Source organism: Phodopus roborovskii, unplaced genomic scaffold (genome assembly GCF_943737965.1).
Source record: "Phodopus roborovskii unplaced genomic scaffold, PHOROB, whole genome shotgun sequence".
NCBI lineage: Eukaryota > Metazoa > Chordata > Mammalia > Rodentia > Cricetidae > Phodopus > Phodopus roborovskii.
Window position 1 is genome coordinate 1 of NW_026125447.1, and position 11,073 is coordinate 11,073.

Sequence of the window (11,073 nt, forward strand, 5' to 3'; positions counted from 1 at the left end):
ATTTTAGATTTTTAGTACACATAGCATCAGGAAATTTTGATCAAGAAAGTCTTCAAAATGATTTATGACTTCAAAACAGAGAGGAAAACTTTAATTTCATAGCTATTATTACTCTGAAAAGAAAAGATTTGTTTTCTTTCTTGAAAGAAAATATAAAGGAACAGGAGGAACTGCTTGGTCAGTAAGCTGTTGATTTAGTTTTCTTCTTGTTTCCATTATTGGCAATTATCTGATGAAACCTATCCATAGAGAAGTTATACATAAATTGCAAAATTCATTAAAAAATCAATTCATATTATTAAAAATCAACCCCTCTTCAGCTGTTTCCTTCCTTCAATTTCTCTCTCAAGTCACCTGCTAATAGACATATGTTATTTCATGTGGTCTCACCATCTGCCACCCCATCACAAATATGACTTTTTAAAGAAATTTGACCCATCAAGTAGAAATGAAAAGGTGGCTATGAATCATTGTTGGTGTGATCATCTGATGTGCTGCCACAACAAAGCACCAGCCATGTGGTGCAAACAGGAGGTTTGGTTTTTGTTTGTCAGATGTAGGCTAGAAGGTCAAGGTTAAAGTGTTGGTTCCTAGTGAGGCCTCCCTTGCCTTGTGTCCTCTCACTGAGTCTTCAAATCCACTGTCCCTCTAGCATAACACCATCCTTTGAATTTCTCCTTGTGTCTTAAGTCTCCTTTTTGTGTAAAGACATCGGATTGGATTGGGGCCTGTTCTGCTGGCTTTATTTTTACCATAATTACCCATTTAAAGACCTTATCACCAAGTATTTATTCATTCACGTAAGGAAAAGTGGGATTAAGGCTTTAATATATGCCTTTGAAGAGAACAAAATCTAGCTCATAGCCCTTGGCATACAGAAAATTAATGAAGTGAAGGCAGCTAGTCAGGGACTGAAATAAATCAATACTTGCATCGTACCTGAAAGGATCCCAATTGTTTACTAGTAAGTCTATGTTTCCAGCATTTCAGTGAACTGAAATGATTTAAAGTTAATTGTAAAATAAAGAACTAAATGCTACTCAATCATATGAGATGCTTCCACTCTGTTTAGTTTGCCCATGCTCCCCAAGTCCAGCTCAGAGCCTTGCAAGGCAAACTACCACTGAGCTGTATGCCCAGCTCCAATTTACTTGTTGTTTTAAAAAAAAAGCAATGTCTATATTTCCATTCTCACTGTGTCATAGAACCAGGGAGTGATGAAACACAGTATGTATTTATTAAAGTATACTGGACAGACAACATTTTCTCAAGCAGTAAAAATCACAATAACATGCTCTTTATCATGTATAGGTGAATTTGATTGGGAAGTTTTACAACCATATTAGTCTACAATGCTTTTTTGCTTACTTGTTTGAGACAGGGTCTCACCAGGTAGCCTTGTCTGGCCTAGAACTCAGTATGTGACCAGGATAGCCTCAAACTCATACAGATCTACCTGCCTCTGCCTCCAAAGTGCAAGGTTAAAGGCATGTGCCACCATATCCAGCCTGGCCTATAGAGTTTTCATCTGTTGTATTCTTGTCAGGTTTGGGTATAGTATATTGGTTTTTTGTAAATGGAATATGCCAGGATGCCTTCATTTTCTGACATACGGAATAATTGAGAAGCATTGGGGCTTATGCTTCTTTACAAGTATAATAGACCTGAGCAGCAGACTCATCTGGCCTGAGTGATTTTGTCAGAAGGGAAACTTTTTATTATCATTTATGTTATAGGTACATTTAGGTTGTTTATAGCCTTGGTTTAAGTTTAGTAGGTCATATATGTCCAGACGTGTATTCCTTTCTCCCTATATTTATAAAACACAGAATTTCTAAGTACGCCTTAGTAATTCACTGAATCCCAATGGTGTAAACTTTCCTTTCTCTCTCTAATTTTATTAATTTGGATCTTCTCTAGCTCAACTTTTGTCCTGTTTGTCTAGGTACTTGTCAATGTTCTTTATTCTTTCAAAGAATCACCTTTATATTTCCTCAATTTTTACACTGATCTTTTCATTTCCATTTCATTAATGGTCTGTCCTTACTATTTCTTTACAGTGATAGAACTTACTTTATTATCAGTGAAACTATGTTGTCTACTATAAAATGGGTGTGATTGAAGATTATAGAAAATAAATCACACGCAAAGAGATAATTGTGTTTTCATTCATTCTTGCGGGTGGAAAAACTCTTTAGAGACGTATGAAATGGGTGTGTGTGTGTGTAATGTAAAATAGAAGACAGAGAGAGGAGAATGGGAGAGATAAGCAGGGGTGGAGGGAGAAGAGAACTAAAGGGAAGGAATGGTAGGAGGGCAATTTGGTCAACATATATGACTGAAGTAGCCATATGAAACACAGCACTATGTAAATTCAGTACGTGCCAATAAATATTCAAAACAAAATGAACACTAGGCCAATATCAATTGTTTGTGCCATAAACCACAAAGAATTAATGAGGTGTTTTTAAATTCTTTTAATAAACAAAAATAAACACCTTGATTGTTCACTGCAGTGATTCAAAGTGTTGCTGAAAATGTACATAGAGGGCTGGGTAGGTAACTCAGTCAAAAACTATTTGCCTTACAATCATGAGGATGTGTGGTCAATCCCTAGGATGCATGGAAGAAGGAAGCATGATGAGCTGCTGGGAGACATGAGTTAGATCCTGTGCCCTCCTTTTGCCTAACTGGTTAGCACCAGGCCAATGAGGAGGCCCTGTGTGGAGGAGGTGCTCGGGTTAGTGTCTGGCCTCATCATAATGTACACATGGACCAACACACATACATTCATTTACACACACCTCAACGCACACACACACACACACACACACATGATAAAACTAGGGTGAAAGAAGGCAGTAGAAACCTAAAGCCTACAACTAAGGAGGATGTGCAATGGGGATCAGAAATTCAAAAACCAGCCTTGACTATACAGGGAAAGTTTGAAATAGTAAAGAGGCAATAGATTTATATGATATGATGAACAAGGAGGAATAAATGGGCCCCCAGATTGATAGCAGGGAAACCAGAATTGACCAACTCAGAACCCCTGTACATGGGTCTCAGTTAGAAGAGCTAGGCAGTCTAAGGGACCTCTGAAAGTGGAACCAGGATGTATCCCTGGTGTACAACAGCACTTTGGGGAGGCACATTCCCCATGGAGGGATACTCCCTTAACCTAGAGGCAGATGGGAGGACCTAGTCCCTACTTCAAATGACAGATTTTGATGATCTCTTCTGGGAAGGCATCACCCTCCCTGTGGAATGGGGGTGCTAAGTGGGATGGGAGGGGGTGGTCGGAGGTGCATGGGAGAGGAGATAAGAAGGGTGGGAGGGGGAACTGGAATATGAACAAAAAAAAAGTTTGAGATGGGCCTGGGCTGGCATAGAGAAGACAAAAAAGAAAACACAGAGAGAAGATAAAGCAAAGAGAGAGAAGAAAGAACATAGAAAATGAGAGGGAGGAAAAGGAGAGATCAAGGAAGAGGGAGGAGGAAAGTATGTATAATTTAAATTTTCTTCTAAAGTAAATTATATTTTAAATAATGTATACTTACTTATAGTTAAAGAAATATTTCACTTCCTTAGCTATAAATTAAATCTCAGTGTATTGTATATTATCTCATTGACTATTTAGAAATCGAATGGGCATGTAGGTACCTGTAAATCTTTTGTCTTGTGTCATGAGAATATACTTCAGAATTTTGAGACATCAGATTGAAGTTATATAGTATAATGGTGATGATAAATATCCATAACATACATTCTTTATATTAGTAAAGACGGACATAATGAAAGAAAATGAACATATACATCACCTGTTCTCCAGCTGTACTAATTATATATTTTAGCTTAAATGGTCCCACAGAAACCCTGTTCTAGCATATTTCACATACCCATGCCACTGTAGTCCCAACTGTCCTCAGCAACACATGCATCTTACATTGATCCTATAAATGGAGGAAATGAAATATCTCTGAGGACATAATTGCAGGGTTTATATGTTATTTTCCCCCTTTTATCACCCTATAAAACTGTGTTGGGGGGCTCATTCTATAGACCTCAAGATCCTACTTCACATAGTTATTAAAAGGCATAAAGTATCACTTACGTAGTAAAGCCATTAAAAGAAGCATATTCCTCAGCTGTAAATCCATAAATATCTCTGCAAGACAGGTCTGTATCTTGTTGAAGAAGGAGTGTTACAGAACTTGTTGGTTCAGAAATGAGAGCAATCATAATGGCTGTTCTGGAGCAAGACAAAATTTATTTTCTCAACTTACCATTCAAACATAAGGTCTCTATTCTTAAAGAGTCAGGAAAGGAATGGGAAAAGTTGCATTGGTCTGTTCAAAATTGCACAGCAATCGCGGGCCATAGAATGGCACCTAAACACAGACAGTCCCCAGGAAATGCTAATACACTGGTTTTCTGTTTCTGCTTTCTCAGAGCCTCCCTGCTTTCGAAGATGTCTCAAAATTCCATGGGAGGTAGTATTGAGCACCCTATGTCCCCTCTCCAGTTAACTACAACATTGGCTCCTATGTAAGATTTCAAAATTATAAATGATGACAATAACTTAAAGCTACCCATATGGTTAAGCAATCTGACTTATATATTTAAAAATGGGTATTTGATATGTATAGGTAATTTGTCCCAAATCATACCATATAATTAAAATATCGCACAAAGATATATTAATAAATATGTGTATTTACATGGTCTCATTAAGCAATTGCAATTATATGGCATCTTACTCAGCTTGACTCATTATACCTATACCTGTGTTTATTATCTGATGCATTAACATTTGCTCCTTTTCTTCAGGAGGAATTTTACCATATTTTCATTGTTTTCAGCAATGGCAAGTAAAAAGTGGAGTGTAGCCTTCCTGTAAAAAAATATTTCAAAATAATTACTTTAACAATTTTTACTTCTGTGTCTTTTAGGTTTAAGTACAATTCTTAAAGTATGTTCATAGGAAATTCCTGAATATATAATCTAATTTTTGAAGTATTTTATTATCTAACAAAAATGTGACTTTGAATTAAGGATGGGCTGCTACATTTTTTAAAAGCCAAGTTGTATTCTAGGCTTAATTGAAAACATAGGTATAAAGTGATCAAGTCATAAATACCTATCATTTAATGTAAGTTTTCTATATGATTAGCACAAATGTACATACAATTGTTATGTATATACTTGTGTTTCTATAGTTTTATATAATAACTTCCAAGACTATCTTATATGCAAAGTATCAGCAAAATGAAGTGACAAGTTGCTTTTTTTAAAAAAAAAATATTTTTTTAGGTTATTCACTACATTTCAAAGGAAGAATTAGGCTACTTTTAGCAAAATAACTAATCTTTAATTCAGCTCTATTACTTTATAACTGCATTGTAATAATTTTAAAAGGTGATGTTTGAAGAACTCAAACATTCTTATCTGGTATGACCATTTGCAGGGGAATTATCACTGATGGATATGTTTCTTTTCATGTCAGGATGAAGTCTACAGGAAATGCAAGAATTTTAAAGAAAGGAAAATTTTATCAGAATTTGATAACCTATGTGTCTTCCTCAGTTCAGTCTGCCAATTCAGTCTCTATACTAAAATATAAATTTCTGTTATGTAAAGCATCTGAAATAAATACATTATTCAGTGTTTTGGGGGATGCAATCTTTTTATTTAAATTAATAACAGCCCTACTAGCAGGCTGTTTCTTCAATTACCACTACCACTAGCATGTGACCCGGAATTAAAAGGTGTAAGAATGGATGTGTGCCTCAGAGGATAACATGTCAATGGAGATTCTAAAAGCCATTGCCAATAGAATGTTAGGTTCCATGCACAGCAAGGTATATAAGAATAACACCCGAACTAGGCAGCCATCAGAGGCCATGAAATAAGCCCTGAATCAAAAGATAGCCAACATTTTGGGAGCAATTGTTAAGAACGTAGTTTTATGTCTGTAGCTGTCAGCATAGCCCGGAAGGTGTACATGGGCTGGAGCTATGTCTGGGCTGGGGTAATGATCAATAAAAGGCGTTACTTCCCCAAACAGCCACTAGATACAACTACAAACAATAAAATTCTTAATCCAAAATGGAATTCCCATCAAAATTACAGTTCTAGGGTTCAGAGATGACATGTCATGCAGGGCTTCACTGGAGCTCAGCATTCTGTCTTCTCAGCACTGACCATGATACCTGGAAACTTCTGCTGTAGAAGCTGGGAAGCTTAGGGCTGCTGCAGAAGGCTGGGGCTCTGTTTCCTTGGGTGTCTAGGGGTGTTTCTTCCTCCCCAATTTACATCCACCTCTTTGGGATAGCTTGAGGCATGAATACATATTTTCTTTCTATTATAGTTTACCTTATTTTTAGCTTCAAGGTCGTGCTTTGTATTCGAGCAACTTGTTGGCTAGTGAGGTATTTTTACCTAAGCAGCAAAATGGAGGGCTGTATTACTATCAGAATCCACCAGATTTGGGTCCCCACCATGCTGTAGAAGGGACAGTGGCACAGTTCTCCTGTTGACACTGTACTGCCTACCAATGGGAAAACAATAGATGAGTGACCAGTTTCCTATTTCAGATACAGAAACTTAATGTTCAATGTTACAGCTTAAAGCATGAAAATCAATAAAATTTAACTAGGTATGCAAAAACACTCTCTACTAAAAAGAAGAAAAATGGAACACACACCTTCATCAATGGGGTTCTGTTTTTACTATCCTGGACATTCATTTTGCATTGATGCTCAATTAAGAGACACACAATATTTGTATATCCATTAGCACAGGCCAAATGCAAAGTGTGTTCTATATTGGTACAATAAAACATGAAGTTAGAAAGACCTCTCAGTTAGTTATTTATACCCATCAACAAGCAAAATCGAATATTAAGATATTTGTTTTATGTGTTTGTTTACATTTCATGAAAATTTATGCTAATTATAGTTGATTTTGATGAATTTAAAAGGCTAAGCAAAATGTCTTGAAAATCACATATCGTTTTAAGGAAAATTTTATTCTAACAAATTTAAAAGTTTTTCCCCTCAATTTATCTCCAGATAAATGATAAAATGTGATAACACTAACATAATTAAGATTACTGTCTAAAACTTAACAAACATCTAAGTTAACAGAAATTGTAATGTCAACGGCATCTCCCCCTTTTCTGTGTATCCCTCTGCCTATCCAGTAGAGCTGATATTTTCCATCTAAAAACAAATGCATCGTTAAAGAACCCAATGACTCCTAAACTATACATTTTATGTTATACTACTTTTTACTTCTTAAGAGAACTTCCAGTTCATGAATTGTGAACAGAATACTAATTAGCTCCGTTTACAGTTTGTATTCGCTTTGGTGTAGATGGCCCTTTGATGAATTTTCATGGTTGTATGGCTGTATTATTATTTCCTTGTTTTACAAAAATTTTAGAACATTCCATATGCTGGTAGCCCATATTCCAAACAGGTGAGCCTCACATGTCATGCTCCTGCCTCATCTACCCTAGAAACAGACATATATAATCTACAGGAGCAGGAAGTACTCTCAAGGGAAGGCTTGAAAACAGAATAACATTAAAAATGGTAAACTAATAAAACCCCCTTCCATAAATATGTAAGTTACCACCTATGGAAGCAAATTTTTAAAAGTATCAAAACAGTTTTGAACAACATGATAATTCCAGTTCAGATTACTTAATGAGGTTACAAAAGGGAACAATGACAATATAACTACAATTCATAGGCAGAACTAAATTACACTATTCTGTAGATGAAGATTGACAGCAGTCAGCAAGAGGAGTGCGAGATTAGGCAGTAGAATGCATCAGTTGGTTGGTTGGTTGAGTTGGTGGGTTGGTTGGAGACAGGGTTCTCTGTATACCAGCCCAGCATGTCCTAGAACTTGCGTTGTAGACCAGATAGCCTGAAACCTCACAGGGATCCTTCTGCTTCTGCCCTCAGAGTGTTGGAATTAGAAGGCATGCAACCACCACACCCAGTTTTAGATCATAGAATGGAACCAGATCATTCATTCATGCTGAACTGACAATCTTTTTTTTTGTGCTTGGTGGGAGGGAGAAGACAGAATAATGGGGGAGAATGTGACAAAAAAATTTGTGTGAGATAGATATTAATAGATGTCAGCAGATAATGAAAAAGTCACATAAAAATCAGCTGGGAAGGAGTATTAAATACAATGAGTAAAAATGAAAAATTGTAAAGGAAAATTCTAAATGAAGTTTGAACAGATACTTTGCAGTCATAGAAATACCTTATGAGATAAAATTATTTAAACAGTATAATCTAGATAAAATACTCCCCCATACTATCTTTTCTATTATTCCCCTCCTGATGAAGCAAATGTTTAGTGACTACTGATTTAGTTCCTTAACAATCCTGATATTATATTGCCAACTTCTTGGGGAAAAAAACTACAATGTAGCTCAAAATGAACTCTTTAAACAAAAGGTGTATCTAGCCTTCAACTCAAACACAAAAGAGTTAAGCACGTTTAATTCCGTCTATAATAACTTCTTGAAGAAAAATATATACATATGTGTGGGCATGTATGTGTAAATTTGAAGAATTCGGAGCCAGGAACTTTGATGTTTCTGTCCAAGTATTAAATGCAACACTGCTCACTGCCTACAAGACTAGATTGTTGGATTTTGTTGTTGTTATTTTTGTTGTTTTTGATACAGACAAATACATGAGCCTATGGTAGTGATGTCTTATTCAAACAACCCAGGGCTACTAGGAACTTTCTGGGTTTGTTAAGTAGTATTGAAAGTGCTTATTGGGTAATTTAGCATGCTTATTTGCTTTATCACAGATTCCACACACTGTCTGGTTTCATATATACATGAAGCATATATTTGTTGAAAAAAAATCAATTTAAAGCTGAGCAAATGAGTGCTAGAGAATGGTAACACACTGGTGCTGGAGAGATGGCTCAACCATTAAGATCACTTACAGGTCTTACAGAGGACCTGAGTTCAGTCCCCAGCACCCACATCAGGCACTGTCTGGAACTCCAGGTCCAGTGTCCTCCCTTCAGCAGGGACATGATGCACATGATCTCAAACAGGCACACTTTCAAATAAAAAAAAAAAATCTTTTTTAAAAGATAAATGTGTAATACAAAAAAAAGGAAAACCATCATTGTTTTCCCAAGGAGTTTGTTATCAAGTTTCTTTTTAACCCAAAGTGTGTTGCGTTTATTTTGGTACTTCCAGGCAAAGTCTTAGTAATTTCATTCTTGGCGATGCCTCTCCTCTTTTGTCTGTTTTCACGTTAGTAAAATAAAGGTTAGATTGTTGAATACAACGCATACCAAGAAGGAAAAACAGCAAACGGAAGAGAGAAAACAGTGTGCAGAAGGGATTAAAGGGAAAGGAAACAGGTTTGACACCTAGGCAAACAGTGACAAGTAAGATAAATAAGAAGCCAAAAGTTAAAGCGTGTCTGTGAAAAATACAGGTGCCTCTGCTCGGGAAACCCACAATGACGTCGAGTCTCTCGGCACCCCTGACATGCTTTCTTTGTTTGGAACAGATAGTCCCCCCCAACCCTGTCTCCCAAATGCCCTTCGGATATCCTGGCCTCTGGTCACTCAAGTTTTTTTTGTCCTGCCCATTCACATCATGCTTCTTGCGTTCAAGGTACACCTTCAATTTCTGCTCATTGCCACCCTGAAGCAGCTTTGTGAAGTTTCTTCAAGTGCTTATCTTGACGGTGATGTCCCCCACCTGTGGGCAGGCTGGGGGTGGCCCTAGCCATGTTCACGGACAGATCAGAGAAATGGCTGTTGGACTCATTGGTCTTGCCCCTTTCCCCGAAGCTGAAGACCTTCTTCATGGTGACAAGGCTTTTAATACTGTCTGAGATGTTCCTGGGACTCCTACCCAACAGCCCTGGTGCTCCGCCCCAACCACCTCATTCACAGCGTCCTCTGACACAATCCGGAGGTGTGTGAAGACTGTTCACCTGGCTACATCCGGGGATCAAAACAGATTTTGGTTACCTAGAAACTACTCAGGCATTCCACTCTGCCCAATCACAGTCTTGATTGTGATCCAGTTGAACTAGCTGACCAGATTTTCATATATCAGGAAAGAAATAAATAGTTCTATTCTCTTTCAAGGATATATTTAATAGCCTGTACTTTAACCAAGTGAAATTAGGTAGAGGAGGATGGATCTCTGCCTGTGATAGCTACACTTGCATGGACGCTTGCTTGCTACAGCTTGTCCTAAACAAAACTAGCATCCCTGGATATTCTCACAATTAAACACGCTTTGTGAATCGCCTCTCATGTTCCATCTTACTTGTCTAGTCACAAAACTGAAGACTGAATTCACCACAACTAGGCCCATTAATCCTATCAGAATGTATTCCTGACCTAGACCACCTTTCATTGTGTCCTTGCTGTTCTGTTTAACAGACCCCTGAATTTCATAGCCATTTATTAAAAGTACGTCCTTGGAAATGTCCTCAGTAAAGTAGCCTTCATTCCTTATCTGCCTAAACCAAAGCCCTAGTAAAGTCTAAAAACTCTTTTGTCCTGAGACTATGAATATGACTAAACGGGAAAGACCCATCATCATTCTCTCAGTACAGAACATCACAAGCAGAGTGTTACACCTGAACTTGACCTCTGACCTCCACTTGTGTGTTGTAGCATAAACTGTACCCCTCCCATCAGAGAGACTAAAGACATACTAAATTACCAAAAACAAACAAACAAACAAAACAAAACCCTGTAATTTTAAAAAGAGGGAACGAGTTGCCTAGTTTGAGCTATGCCTTTCTTATGATTCATCCTCAGATTAATTCATTGGTTGTTCTTGATCTCTCTAATACTGAGGAACCAGATAAACAACAATCAACACCCTAAAAAACATGCATAAAGCCTTACACTCATATTTAAACTGAAATCAACTACATCAAATCTAACACAATGTAACCAGAATCTATTTCATTTTTTAAATCCTATATTATTACTGCTATTCATTCAATCCCTGTGACTTAAATACCATTCACATAGTTTTGAACTCCC

At 37.1% G+C, this 11,073-nt stretch overlaps 1 pseudogene; it reads right to left on the reverse strand.

Annotated features, from left to right (window-relative positions):
* Positions 1-147: 147 nt before the first annotated feature.
* Positions 148-9,872, reverse strand: LOC127215496 (ankyrin repeat domain-containing protein 7-like; annotated as a pseudogene).
* Between the last annotated feature and the right edge of the window lie 1,201 nt (positions 9,873-11,073).